Genomic DNA, 16,341 nt, shown 5'->3' with positions numbered 1-16,341 from the left:
ATGCGTGATAGTAACTAAATACATATGTTTTTGATATAAATCGTTTTACAGCAGTAGCCCAGTTTCCTTATAGGCACACCACGTATAAGGCGTTACTAGGCTGTGTGCGGCTGGGCTGAAACGTTAATCGTTGTCAGATCCATGTTTGTAGAACACATCATGCCAGCTTGACGTCTGTTGTCGACAGGTTTCATGGTCTAGTAATTTTAGTAGGAGACTGGTGTTCCATTGCATGAGATGAACAGCGGCATCATTTGTGACGACACAGTGGTTAACTAGAAGAAAAACTCTCTCTGTCATTGGCGGTGTGTTTTGAGAAGCAATGCGTGCGTACTGACGGGAGGACATGCGAAGATGTGCGAGAAGACGAGGCAGTGGCGTAATCGCTCCTCCTGAGGTTGTACATTACCAAATTGCCGAAAGTACTAGCTTTCGCTGTTCTGCCGTGAATATCTTACGAGCTGTAAATGTCAGGTGTATCCCACCGGACAGCCACTCGTCTCCGCCTACGAAGCCTCTGCCTTGCACACGCCAGCGACATTCTCACGGCACGAGCGCAGCTCAGTGGCTAGTTCCCGGCACTTCACTGGCACTACAGCAATGAATATTCAGATCAGTTCAAAATGCCGCTTCCTACTAGCCTCATCGCAGACTGCTGTGACTAATAATCTCACGACCTCAGTTATTGTATGTAAAGAGGTTAGCAGCATCTCCGATAGCGGGGAAAAGCTCTTCACTCTGCTCTTCCTAAGGCAACTAGAGCAAGACCTGTTTCACATTGTGCTGCATTCCACTGACTGAAGGTCTCATTTCCTCCCACTTTCGGCTCGTCGGATGAGAACGTTAAGGAGATGTCTGCTTTCCTGCTGAGCTTGTACGAGAACGTGGATTTCCGTAGTAGGCGCCTGGACACGCTGCCTGTCTACTGGAATCGTTGCCGTAATCTTGAGATCACACTTCGTGGCACAAGGAGGGCCCTTGCTACGACCTGCTGTGTTTGACCAGCCTCCAATCGCCCTAGTATTCTACCCCTCATAACGTCATCAATATGTGTTCTTTGAGCCATTTTCAACACACAGTCCCATATGCATAGGAAATGAATAACAATTTTAGGGTAGACATACTAACACAGCCTCTGTTTTAAGAGACATAAGCCGACGGACAAAACTGCATATAAAAATGTATAATGAAACATTTGCACAAAAATGAATTTCACATTAATATAGAATTAGGATCACGACTTTCACGCTAAATACATAGCTGGCCAGTAGCGGAAAAGTATTGTCACAACCATGGCACTATCGTACACTCATGCTCATAAATTAAGGATAATTGCAGAATGTGGTGCCTCACAGCTTGGCACTGCACAAAACTGGCGCTAATAGCATAAGAACGTAGGGAACAAAAACGATACAGATCTATAAGTCCACGGTATTGGCGATAAGTTGAGAAAACCGTTCCGAAACCCACGTGCTACAAAACGTCGCTGTTTCCTGCGCATGTGCCCCGACATCAATATGGGATATGATCACCATGCACACGTACACAGGCCGCACAACGGGTTGGCATACTCTGGATCAGGTGGTCGAGCAGCTTCTGGGGTATATCCTCCCATTCTTGCACCAGTGCCTATCGGAACTCCTGAAGTGTCATAGGGGTTTGAAGACGTCCAGCGATACGTCGACCGAGAGCATCCCAGACGTTCTCGATGGGGCTTAGGTCTGGAGAACAGGCAGGCCACTCCATTCGCCTGATATCTTCTGTTTGAAGGTACTCCTCCACGATGGCAGCTCATTGGGGCCGTGCGTTATCATCCATCAGGAGGAAGGTGGGAAAGGCGGACATACGGGTGCAAACTGACGTCCCGATGCACCTCACCTGTTACAGTCCCTCTATCAAAGACATGCAGGGGTGTACATGCACCAATCATAATCCCACCCCACACCATCAGACCACGACCTCCACACAGGTCCCTTTCAATGACATTAAAGGGTTGGTATCTAGTTCTTGGTTCACGCCAGATGAAAACCCGGCGAGAATCACTTTTCAGACTATAACTGGACTCGTCCGTGAACATAACCTGGGACCACTGTTGTAATGACCACGTTCTGTGTTCTTGACATCAAGCTTTACGGGCTCTCCTATGCCTAGTTGTCAGTGTAATGCACCTTGCAGGCCTCCGGGCGAATAAACTATGTCTGTAGACTGTGTGTCTGGAGACAACTGTTACAGTGGCTGCGGTAAGGTCCCGAGCAAGGCTACCTGCAGTACTCCTTGACCATCTGCGGACACTGATGGTGAGATATCGGTCTCCTTGTGGTGTTGTACACTGTGGACGTCCCGTACTGTAGCGCCTGGACCCGTTTCCTGTCTGCTGGAATCGTTGCCATAATCTTGAGACCACACTTTGTGGCACACGGAGGTTTCGTGCTACGACCTGCTGTGTTTGATCAGCCTCCAGTCGCCCTAGTATCTACCCCTCATAACGTCATCAGTATGTGTTCTTTGACCCATTTTCAACACACAGTCACCATTAGCACGTCTGTAAACGTCTGCACACTTACTCGCTGTACCGTACTCTGATATGCACCAGACTCTGACAGCAAACCGCCCACCAGAGCGTTGTTTCACCATGTATCAGCATTATCCTTAATTTATGTGCATGAGTGTAGTAAGGAGGTCACAAACGGATCGATCGTGGATCAAATGTTGAGGGTTACATTCCTCAGATATAAAGGCACTGCTTTTACGTCAGTACCGTATTGGTTTCTTTCTTCTCACTGTAGTTCCGCGACTATGACGAGTCTAAGTACGATGGTTCTACGATTTGTTTCATAATACTCGACTCGTTACCTCTTACTGAAGCGAGCAGAAATAAAGTGTTAGTAGTGAAATAGTGCGCAAGTGGAGTGCAAGATTTCGCTGTGTTACAAATGAACGAATGTCGACATCAGATGGCCTCTAACGATTCTGTGTCTTGTAGGGTTGTGACGGGTGCAAGACCAAAAGTAACTGATGCGATGTGTACAAATGCAAAATTGTTTCATTACAGAAAGAGCGATGACTGGCAAAAGGTCCTTTTTTGTCCCTCCCTTCGGACTAAAAATATACAGACCTTGTCCAGTGCAAAGGAAATGATTGTATTCATTCTTATTCCACCTCCACCATGAGGAAACATAAATACCTGTTCCGTCAAAGGAATAAAGGGTACTGTTATGCTCCTGTGACAAAAAAGCAAGCTATTTGTGTATCCCTTTGCTCATGGCAACTGGCATTTATGGACTACTAGCGAGGTTCATTGCTTATGATTCATTTCTGTAACTTTTTCTAACACTGCTGAAAATTTATTTCAATAATTGAATACAATTTAGAGATTGCACTTCATCCTCATGTCCTGTCTTCTGCTTCTCTCGTAAAACGTTCGGTAATACGTCGGAAGACTGTGTATCGCAATAAAATTCGAAATTTATTCACGTACTGCAAGTTCTTTGACATCAGCTGTATTAAGTTTACATGTGTTACTATTACCGACATATGGAAACCTGTGCCTGGCCACGACTCGAATTAGGATTTCAGGCTCATCGCGAACAGTCACCTTAACGATTTTGGCTATACATAAATTATCCTCGGACCGATCCAAACCTCCATACGACAGATTGTCTACATCCTACAAGTTGAGTTTCTGGATGTAAGAAGTTATATGTACAAATAAATCTTGTATCTGATATACAGTAATTAATCTGCCGCCAAAATAATGAATTAAGAATCAAAGTAATATTAAATAAAGCAAGAATCACAATTACTTCAGTCCTTCCGATAAAATTATTCGTAAAACTATTGATAAACAATGCGAATATTATTATAATAAGGCTTATGCACATCTGAAAAGGGGTCAGGGCTAAGATTCTAATAATTGTGCAAGTGAAATAATTGCAGTCACAATATTGCACCGCGACTGTTGTGATGTTACTACAGAAGAGGATGCGTTGCATCTGAGGTTGGAGTTGAGAGCAGACTGTTCATTGAAACTAAAAGCAAGTCACCCAAGTGAAGCTTCCGATAATCGAAATACTATAAAACAGCTTTAATGTCTCTACATATCATCCCATGGTTGTGGCTTGATCTCACTGAACTAAACATTAGGTGGAGGCCAAAGTAGCTGCAAAACCAGTCATTGCCGGCACCAATGACATTCACCAATGGCAAAGTGCAAATCAGCCCAAAACGGCTACCCGTCAGCTGCTCTCTGTGGTGGAATCTGATGGCGGAATCTCCCGAAGATCAAGCCTCTTGGAGAAACCTGACGATCACGTAAACTCGGATTGAATGGTTACTAAAACGAAATTTGCATTGCCATGTTTTTCTCTCCTCCTGTATTCATATTTGCTGGGCGTAGTGTCTTCTGAGTGATGACCAGTAAAAATACTCCGTATAAAACCCTAGTTCACTTCCCGGGGATCTTCTCTAGTCGGTTAACCAGCAATATGTGTTCTAGCATTTGACACGGAAAACAGTCAGCTCACTCTCTCTGACAGCAGTGAGGCAGGTCTTCATCAGCACAGTCGAGGTTCTCTGCCTAGTCTCTAGTATATTCACGTTAGCCAATCCGCGTGAATCTTATGTCGCGCAAACATTGATTTTTAATTCAAACGTGCAGTGGTGCCTCATGCTTTCAAAGGCCCAAATCTGTGAGATCCCATTCCATTTTTCAGCTGTTTATCTGTGACATCTGGTGCTGTCCAGAAAATAGCTCAGTTGTCTACTTTTGCGCACAATACTACCTTCTGTGAAAAACATTACCCCTCCTTCCGCTCCTGGGTTATGAAACAGTCATGGCTGGGGAGTTTGTGTCACAGAAGATCTGTGTTTGTCTATGATACTCCGGGTGACACTGTGTGACATTACAAAAGGCTGGTAGAGGCCTGCAACCCACTGATGAGGACCTCTGCCAAGTGTCCTTCCACCGAATGACCCCAAGGATTGCGACCTCCTTCATTGTCCTGGCAGTAAAGTTGCTGCTGTACCATCCCAAATATGCTTTCAGTCTCCTCTCCTGTATATAACGCATGCAAATCGGAATAAAAGAGTAAATGAAGAGTAATGTTACATGAGTCAGTTTCAACCATCACTAATACTGTTAGGCATCGCATTCTTTAGCGTCGATTAAATCCTTTGTTCTATTGGGTCTTTTATCAGTTTAAACATTCGTTAGGGGATTGTTTCCAAAGTGGTCGCGTAACAATCCTTAGCCATAGTCCTCTACATTCATCAGCTAAAGCTCGCCAGTGGATCATTCTGCGGCAAATGCACGGGCAGCAAAGCGACTAAGGTAACCCCTTACGATAAGCAGGAAATCCTGGTTCGAGTACTGGGTCCTGGTCAGATTTTCATACATCACTAATAGGTACTACAGCATCTAATAAGGCAGGTGTCAAAGTATCTGCAGGCAGCGAGTAGTTTTCGAATTTTTTTGTACAGTTGTGGATTGCCGACAAGGTATGTTCTTTCAGATGTGCAATTAAGTCAATGTAATTATTGGACATTCTCTGAATGGAGATAGCGTTTTAAAATAAATTTACAGCAGTCTTCGAAAAAGTTGTTATTCATATACATACATGTATATATAAACAGATAAATATGCAATATACTTACACAGTGTAATATCCACCACTATATTTGATTCAGAACAATTTTCACGACAGCATTGTGTGTGGAATTCGAGCAAATATTCTCGTGATATTAATAAAAAAGGACTTAATCGATACTGAAATAATAATAAATAATTACTGTCAGTGACATAATTTAATCTTCTGTGAAAATCATATCTCAGATAATACTCATGGAGAAAGATAGTGGAAATCTTCATCTTTTGTTATCTGTAATTCTTCTAGAATACTCCTTTTTCTTGTTCGTACTGTTGTAATGATCGGACGCGGTTGATGTCTTTTGGCACTGAGGTCGTTAAAAAACGGTATTATGTTCTTAAGTAATATTTGAAAAATAGAGTTTCTGTGTCATTGAAATCTAGACGTGTGTTCGAATTTTTATTTTAACATGATTCTCGTCCTATATAAATCTTACGTTTTCTGTTCATCCACAATGGAGCGCAGCCATTAGCGCTATTGATCTGCAGAACGGATTATTGGTAAGATGCTGAATAATGAGTGATTAACATGGAGAAGTACTTGTAAATGTTAATGAATATAGTTAAGATACAGAAAAGATTTAATATATGTAATAAGTGATTGTCTTATGATAGAAGCCATCTTAGTGAAATATTGCAGCGGCAGTCTTAAATCAGACTACTAAGCTCATATGAATCTTGTTGGTAAATTTTTACGATAATAATTGTGTATTCGTGGCCCAGAACCCACCAAGAAATCATAAATTCGACTTGGATTATGAATAATCTTTAAATATGGTGCAAACAGCATCTTACGTGGGGAAATTGTTCTCTGCTAATGTATGAATACTGATTATTTCGTAATAGGAAATGTTTTTTGACAAGAAACAATACATTAGTGTTGTGAGCGTGTGGTATTTAATGTAAAAATAGTTCATTTTGTTTAAGAAAAAGTGTTGTCACCTTGTGTAATAGTTCGCTAAATTGTGTGGCATCACTCTTGTGAAACAAATTAATTGCCATTTACACTGAGTGATAGATAATATTGGTACACGTTCCAAGATGGAGATTTCTTTAACAGGATAACTATTTTGACCGGGAGAGGCAGCAATTAAATGAAACCTCATGTCACGCTAATAATAATTGATTGATTTTGTTGTAGTCCTGCTCACGATTTGTAAACATACCGCAATCCTAACAGCACGCCACAACAAACACATATTTACACCTACATATATACATATATAGGCATAAACCTATGATGTGGTACAGATACATCTATGATACTTTTGTTGTGTGGTGAAGAAAAGCTCGGTGACTTCCTAAGACACTTGAACAGCCTCCAATCCAACACAAAATTTACTATTGAAGTAGAAAATGACAATAAACTACCATTTCAAGATGAGCTGGTCGCAAGGGTTGGTGAAAACCTGGGACACCGCCTATATATAAAACCGACACACACGCACCGATACCTGCACAATTTATCAAACCACCACCAGAGACAGAAAAGAGGCATGATTAACACACTCGTAACGTGAGTGAGCCGCAACACCTCAGACGAGAAATGCAACACCTGAAAAGTGTTCTGAGGAGCAATGGGTACTCCACAAGTTACATCAGAAGTGTAACAAAGTCAAACACTTGGGGGGGCGACAGATCAGAAAAAGAAATGTCGGGTACGGCCTTTCTGCCATTCATTCTCCGAGTGACGGACAGAATCGGACGCATATTGTGCAAACACGACGTAAAGACGATTTTCAAACCGACAACGAAAGTCAAAGGGTGTCTTAGATCGGCAAAGGAGAAAAGGGACCCACTTGCAATGTCGGGAATATACCACATACCATGCACATGAGGAAAATTATATCGGAATGACTCGACGATAAATCAACACCTAGATCGAAGAACATAAGCAACATTGCAGGTTTGGGCAGGTGGGGATATCGGCCATGGGAGAGCACGCACCATCACACCCGCTTGTTCAGAGAGGCGATAGAAATACAAAAACACGGGGATTGCTACAACAAGAAAGAAGAAAGCCTTAAGGTAAAAGGATCGTGTCTTACCGTGCTGCAGCAAAGGACCGTCGCTGATGGCAAGAAGAGAACCGCACCGGAAATGACGGCGGAGAAGCCCTCGGACGTTGCCGCGCCAGGTACATATAGTCAACTCCAGTTCACCACCAGCAATGGAGGTTGATGCTTTGACAATGCCAGCCACTCGTGCTCGCGAAATGTCAGTAAAATCATCAGACGAATGTCGGCCGAAGAACCCTAGACAGAAGCCAATGGGCAATTTGTCGTAGTCTGGTAACTTTAGAACCCATGCGACGAACTTACAATCATCGTCAGATGTTCATTACGTCAGTTAAAACTGGATTTACACCTCAGACCGGAAATTTATGTGCGTAAGGACGTTCAATTTGAACCGCTTGGTTTTGCTAACGGAAATTGGTAGCGAAAGACTTTCCCTCAAATATCATCTGAATGAAAAATGGGAAAAATTTCGACGCTGTGCAATGGATAGAAACATCGGCAAAACGTTCGACAATCTGCCATGAAAAGAAATTATAGAAGTGGCCATCACTTCTTTTTCGTACCCAAAATTCAAGGTATTTCGGGGATTTCTCAGGAGCCACCCACGAACAAATGCCACTTTTATAAGTCGCCTAAGGTCCATTCTAGACCACACCAAGTGCAGAAAAACCAATCGATTTGCTCAATTTGCCTGAAGTGGAGGAAGTTCGTAACTTTGAAATTTTGACCCTATGCTGTGGGATAGACATGGTGAGGCCGTTCTTACGCTAGATGTACAAATGGTTGTTACGCCAAGGCCTATCCACAACACTTGACCTCTTGATTCTGTGATCAATAGAATCAGAGATATGACCACATCAAAAACACATTTTCGCGCGAGGCATTGTGGAACGCATTACACTGTCGTGCGAAGACCAAACGTGAATTTTATTAGGTAAATTTCAAGAGGAAGGGTAGAAAAGAAACTAAAGGGAAGGAACTATTAATATCAGCCGCATTGGGAGTTTGCGCGGCATTAGCGGCGATGAGTGAAAATGTGTGCCAGACCAAGATTCGAACCCGGAATCTTCTGCTTACTAGGAATTAATATATGATATATTAATTTATTTCGTTTGGCTTCAAATTATTTCATTTATCATCTTGCATAACATGCTGTCATGCCACCCACCTATACACAACTATTGCTGCAGGCCTCGTCATACTTATACTCAGCCATGGCATGAACAGTTAACGGAATTTATCGTATCCTGGCTTTGTAAAATATTAGCAATGGACATTCTGTTTTTTAAAATTACAGGTGCTAACGTTAACTCGACGGATGCTGCTCTGAATACAATATACAGTGTTCTGGTGTGTTGGTGGTATATTCTGTAGAACACACGATAGCAAAGGGCTATAGCATTTGCCAATAGTATGTGGAGATTTTGTTCTTAAATCATATGCCGATCTATCTTGTTTAATTAAGCATTTGAATTAATATTCATTTCATGTGTTCAAAATGTTCAAATGCATTTGAAATCTTATGGGACTTAACTGCTAAGGTCATCAGTCCATAAGCTTACACACTAGTTAAGCTAAATTATCCTAAGGACAAACACACACACCCATGCCCGACGGAGGACTGGAACCTCCCCCGGGACCAGCCACACAGTCCATGACTGCAGCGCCTAAGACCGCTCGGCTTTTCACGTGTACATTCAGTGATTATAGACACGACGTCTCACTGTCATAGCACGGCTTTTGCCTCTAAGTTGAAAGGGTGTGCACTATATAATTATTGGACAGATTTTGGATGAGGTACTACCTACAGTTTGATTTTTAGATATTGAGCCATGAAAAATTTATTTCCGTTGCGCCCACAGCTGTGTGTGTGCCTGTGTTTATTTCTTTAAAAATTAGTAGGCGGTATTTGACAATAGTATAATTCACAAAAGAGTCACACGAATCACCCATGAAGAATTCATGTGTTCGATGAAACCGTCCTGGAATTAACGCTCTTTCGGTAGTGTATACTAGAGCTCTGTCGCCTTGAGACGTTGTTGGGATTAAATGGCTTTTCAGGAAGCGTCTAATATTTTCAGCATTAGACAGATGATCCATCAATGTAAACAGGCTTTCAGTAGAACTAAAGGAAATTGAATCATAAGCTGCGAATATCCTATGCCAAATTTTCAAAGGAAAACCATCAATGAGACGTACTCGTTTCATCTAGAACAAAACCTCCTCAGAGTAGTTTTTAAGCTGTTCAGATTTTCCTAAAGTCTGTACAGAAACATGACAGTGTTGAGGACAGTATTTGTTATAACCTGTTTCGTAACTTTATAAGACAATATACATTTCATGCCCATTATTCTCAAGATTCTTTATGACATTACATATCCAGTTAGCTTGGAATGTTCTTCGCTTTCCTCTTAACTTTCGCTATCAGATCAGCTCTCTATTCATTTCTGCCAGGTATACGGCACCAACATGGGATTCACTTTATATAAAAAGTCTTAGCAATGCGCTTATGCAACGTCGCTGAAAGGGCCTGGATAAATCTGTTCAATGACGTTGATTACTGGACCATGGCACCAGTGGCGTTGTATTCTCTTTATGACAAATTAAAACTAACTCATGCATCAAGAGCTGCTATTTTTGGGGGGTACCAAGAAGCTGTGAAATATATTAGCTGCCATAACTGTGAGATGCAACAGGTTTCTGTTTTATTTGAATATTCTAACAAAGGCTAAACCTGTCTAGTAATGATGTAATGTTATAACTTACATTTTTAAAATAGCCCTTCAACTTCGAAGGAACAAATATTTGAACATTCTATAGACTGATAGTGACTACGGAACATGTAATACCTCGTTTCCCAAAAAATAGTATTTTCTGTAAAACATTTGTGTAAAGATTGCGACCACTTACAAACACAACTTGTAGATGTTTATTGTTAGTTATTACCTTACAGCTTTGGAGGAACAGAGCATGTAAAAGTTTATTGTTAGTTGATACTTGACTACAACTGTGATGAAAATGATGATGATGATGACGATGATTATGTCTTTAAAGGAGCTAAACTATTGGGCACTACAATAGTAAGATCTAATTTAATTCTCCTTGCAACTGTTAAAGATTAGCGGTAGTGAGCACATTAATAGCACTGACACTTAATAAATATGACTGGCATTATCGGGTACGGAGTAAGGTGATACCTTTACAGTTTTTGAGAAATTTGTCCATAATGCAACATAAATCAACCTGTTAACTAATTAGCAGTTTGTGGACGTACAGACACTTATTTTAAGAGTGTGTGTATTTCAACTGTGTATCTCAAATATTACTACCTTTAGGCAAATTGCAATAGAACTACACTATTTACTTCGTTTCTATATGTCAGACCCTACTATAATAAGGTCCACCCAGCAATGCTATTATGAGGGCTATAATATGTAATCTTAGGGCGCATTGGACGTATTCACCCATCACTATCAAAATAACTCTGCTTGTTGGAGCTCCGTCATTGAAAACAACAGATATCTGTATGCTCCAAACTATGCAACATTTTCAAAAGAACTTTTTAATGCATGTTGTAGTACTAATGATAAGTTTCACCATCTGTTGTGTATTTAATGGCTAGTCAGCGTTTCTAAGAAAAAAATTTAATTTAGCTTCCAAAGCAGAAAATATATTGAGAGAGTGCAAGTTACTCTCACCTAATTTCCAGATACAGAAAATTATTAAAGATTTTATTACAACCTGACACACCTAGATCGAGACTCTAGAAACTTTGTGGGCTGAGCAGATGTTGATGGAGCCTGGTAGGGTGCTAAAAGCATAAGGTATTTTTATGCTTCTTAGCTCATAGAAACGGCATGTTGGGAGTTGAAAGCAATTGGCGGCCAGCCCATCCCTCAGTAAATGTTGCCAGACAGGCCCACAGCCGCGCAGGGCAGACAGGGCAGCCCCTCCTCGAGACAGGTCTCCAGCAGAACAATGCCGAGCTACCTGCCATGGCGCCAGTGGAAGGCTGGGTTGAGGGTGACGGACTTAAGGAACACAACTATTAATTGGAGTTTTAAACTGGACATTGTGTGCAGAGTCAAACGTCATAAAATTTCACAAGTTTTTGTGTTCGCCTATACTGGAAATAGGCTTGTGAACCACTTCCATCAGCCACCTCGGTTGTATAAGGAACTCTGACGTCTAAGAAACATTTGGAGATGTTGTTGTTGTTGTGGTCTTCAGTACTGAGACTGGTTTGATGCAGCTCTTCATGCTACTCTATCCTGTGCAAGCTTCTTCATCTCCCACTACCTACTGCAGCCTACATCCTTCTGAATCTGCTTTGTGTATTCATCTCTTGATCTCCCTCTACGATTTTTACCCTCCACGCTGCCCTTCAATGCTAAATTAGTGATCCTTTGATGTCTCAGAACATGTCTTACCAACCGGTCTCTTCTTCTTGTCAAGTTGTGCCACAAGCTCCTCTTCTCCCCAATTCTATTCAATACCTCCTCATTAGTTATGTGACCTACCCATCTAAGCTTCAGCATTCTTCTGTAGCACCACATTTCGAAAGCTTCTATTCTCTTCTTGTCTAAACTATGTATCGTCCACGTTTAGCTTCCATACATGGCTACACTCCATACAAATACTTTCAGGAACGACTTCCTGACATTGAAATCTATACTCGATGTTAACAAATTTTTCTTCTTCAGAAACGCTTTCCTTGCCATTGCCAGTCTACATTTTATATTTTCTCTACTTCGACCATCATTAGTTATTATTCTCCCCAAATAGCAAAACTCCTTTACTACTTTAAGTGTCTCATTTTCTAATCTAATTCCCTCAGTATCACCTGACTTAATTTGACTACATTCAATTATCCTCGTTTTGCTTTTGTTGATGTCCATCTTATAACCTCCTTTCAAGACACTGTCCATTCTGTTCAACTGCTCTTCCAAGTCCTTTGCTGTCTCTGACAGAATCACAATGTCATCGGTGAACTTCAAAGTTTTTATTTCTTCTCCATGGACTTTAATACCTACTCCGAATATTTCTTTTCTTTCCTTTACTGCTTGCTTAATATACAGATTGAGTAACATCGGGGATAGGCTACAATCCTGTCTCACTGCCGTCCCAACCACTGCTTCCCTTTCATGTCACTCGACTCTTATAACTGCCATCTGATTTCTGTACAAATTGTAAATAGCCTTTCGCTCTTTGTATTTTACCCCTGCCACCGTCAGAATTTGAAAGAGAGTATTCCAGTCAACATTGTCAAAAGCTTTCTCTAAGTCTACAAGTGCTAGAAACATAGGTTTGCCTTTCCCTGATTTTTCTTCTAAGATAAGTCATAGGGTCAGTATTACCTCACGTGTTCCAACATTTCTACGGAATCCAAACTGATCTTCCCCGAGGTCGGCTTCTACCAGTTTTTCCATTCGTCTGTTAAGAATTCGCGTTAGTATTTAGCAGCTGTGACTATTTAAACTGATAGTTCGGTAATTTTCACATCTGTCAACACCTGCTTTCTTTGCGATTGGAATTAATATATTCTGCTTGAAGTCTGAGGGAATTTCGCCTGTCTCATACATCTTGCTACCAGATGGTAGAGTTTTGTCAGGACTGGCTCTCCCAAGGCCGTCAGTAGTTCTAATGGAATGTTGTCTACCCCTGGGGCCATATTTCGACTTAGATAATTCAGTGCTCTTTCAAACTCTTCACGCAGAATCATATCTCCCATTTCATCTTCAGCTACCTCCTCATCCATGCCGGCCGTATTGGCCGAGCGGTTCTGGGCGCTGCCGTCTGGAACCGAGCTACCGCTACAGTCGCAGGTTCGAGTCCTGCCTCGGGCGTGGATGTGTGTGGTGTCCTTAGGTTAGTTAGGTTTACGTACTTCTATATTCTAGGGGACTGATGACCTCAGAAGTTGAGTCCCATAGTGCTCAGAGCCATTTGAACCATCCTCTTCCATTTCCATAATATTATCCTCAAGAACATCACCACTGTATAGATCCTCTATATACTCCTTCCACCTTTCTGCTTTTCCTTCTTTGCTTAGAACCAGGTTTCCATCTGAGCTCTTGATATTCATGCAAGTAGTTCTCTTTTCTCCAAAGGACTCTTTAGTTTTCCTGTACGCAGTATCTATCTTACCCCTCGTCAGATAAGCCTCTACATCCTTACATTTGTCCTCTAGCAATCCCTGCTAAGCCATTTTGCACTTCATGTCGATCTCATTTTTGAGACGTTTGTATTCCTTTTTGCCTGCTTCACTTACTGCATTTTTGTATTTTCTACTTTCATCAGTTAAATTCAGTATCTCTTCTGTTACCCAAGGATTTCCACTAGCCCTCGTCTTTTTACCTACTTGATCTACTGCTGCCTCCACAATTTCATTCCCCTAAGCTACCCATTCTTCTTCTACTGTATTTCTTTCCCCCATTCCTGTCAATTGTTCCCTTAGGGTCTCCCTGAAACTCTGTACAACCTCTGGTTTAGTCAGTTTACCCAGGTCCCATCTCCTTAAATTCCCACCGGTATTTTAATGGTTCTTAGCTCGTAGAAACGGCATATTGGGAGTTGAAAGCAATTGGCGGCCAGCCCATCCCTCAGTAAATGTTGCCAGACAGGCCTACAGCCATGCAGGGCAGACACGGCAGCCCCTTCTCGAGACAGATCTCCAGCAGAACAATGCCGAGCTACCTGCCACGGAGCCAGCGGAAGGCTGGGCTGGGGGTGGCGGACTGAAGGAACACATCTACAAATAGGAGTTTTAAACTGGGCATTGCGTGCAGAGCCACACGTCGTAAATTTTGACAAGTTTTTGTGTTCGACTATACTGGAAATAGGCCTGTGAACCACTTCCATCAGCCGCCTCGGTTGTATAAGGAACTTTGGCGTCTAAGAAACATTTGGAGATAGGATCTATATTACACCTCATAGCTAGGACTAACAAGCTCCAAGGCACAGGCGATTTAGATGAAGAAGTTTAAACTTTTGTCTGTTTGCTTGTTGGCATGAGAAGTGGCATGACTTCAGAGAAAATCATCCTCCCCTTCTGGGAAAACTTAAAAAAGCCAGTAATTGGCGTTTTTTTCCAGAGATGCAGGTTTCTTAACTCTTGCTGTGGTTCGACATGACTTTGTGCTGTCATATGGGAGGGGAGATTGGAGCCTCTAGAGCCCTGTGATTGGCTGAAGAAGGCGCGAAGGCGGTGTCGTTCATGCACTTGATGGGAAAATGGATTTTTTTTTTGGATGAGGTGTGAGGCACTCAGGTGCTGGACTTTGGTCTGGTAAGAGACCTCTGGTCGAAGCTCTGGCATATGTGGTTGCTACTTGGGACCTGTCCTAAGACTGCCTTGCGAGTTGTTTAGACTGGGGAGTCTGTTGTGAAGTTCTTACTGTACCAACAGTGTGACTTCAAACGTATCGGACTATTCGTTTGCAGAGAGCACACTTATTCGTTTTTGATTTACGAGTCTTGACGTTTGGTATCCTTGTGAATTCTGTCGTATAAGTGAGCCAAATTGGTCTTTGGTACGACCAGCGAACGGGTGTGTCACGCACTGAAATCTACTGTGACTTCAGGGCTCTGGTAGAGTGTAAATTGTGATTCGTCTGCCTGATTGCTAGACCGTGAGATTTTTGCATTCCCTTCGTGGCCGCGATCGATTCACAGGTTCCGCCTCACGTCTCGCCTCGGCCGCACACATCTCGCCAGCCGCAAGTTACATCGACGCACAAAGCAAATAGGGTAACATGCTGCCTTCCTGGCATTGTCAGGGTGTACAGATTTCAATCGCCACTTGTTCTCAGCTGCACCTATATTGAGAAACTTCTGTACTTTTGAACAAACAAAGTCTGCTCAGCGTCAAATCAATTCAGACTGCGTTATCCACATTTTTGGCGCCAGAGTACTTGACTCACTTCTGCCACCCAAGATTCTTGTCGACTGTGGTCTTAAGCCGTCTGTTACTTGTTTACAGTATTCAATCAATAACTTCTTTACCATAATTTATGTCTTTATTAAAAAAAAATGTTGTTACAACTAGTAAATTTTGCTTCATTCTCAATCTTTTATACAGCCCCCAAAGGGTTAACTTTCAATATTACATTCTAATACACGGTCAGTTTCAGGTTTCTTTTTTCTAAGCGCATCATGAATGTGTGCTACCACTTGCCCTTTGTAAAAATCTGTGTTATTTTAAAAATAAGACATAGAGGAAAATCAGCTAATCACTCCGATTCCAAGTGTTTTGATACTGTGACACATTCTTGCTCATGGCTAGTGAGTCACCTCATTTATACAAAGTTTGTGCTTATAAGTCACGTTTTGTTACCTTGCAACATATTTGACCTATATTCTCTTCCGCTATACGTCTCTTTTAAATGGTTTTTTTATTTGTTCACTACTACATCTTCAGTTGCGCTGTATTGAAGAAATGGAAAGAGCTATAGTGCTTTAACTACCTTTACAGTTAAAATAAAGAAACAGGATTCTCATCTATATTATTCGAAATCCAATCAATAACGAGGACGTCAACTTGATGTTCCCACAATAGGGTAAAATCGTAATTTAACGATTTCATATCTCCTGCATGAGTATATTACTATGGGCCTGGTTTCTAATGTTAATGTAAGTCATACAGCAGATAACCTTTTAGTAGGTCAACTACAGCTATCA

Source organism: Schistocerca piceifrons, chromosome 8 (assembly GCF_021461385.2).
Source record: "Schistocerca piceifrons isolate TAMUIC-IGC-003096 chromosome 8, iqSchPice1.1, whole genome shotgun sequence".
Taxonomy (NCBI): domain Eukaryota; kingdom Metazoa; phylum Arthropoda; class Insecta; order Orthoptera; family Acrididae; genus Schistocerca; species Schistocerca piceifrons.
Note: the sequence above shows the minus strand (reverse complement) of the source record.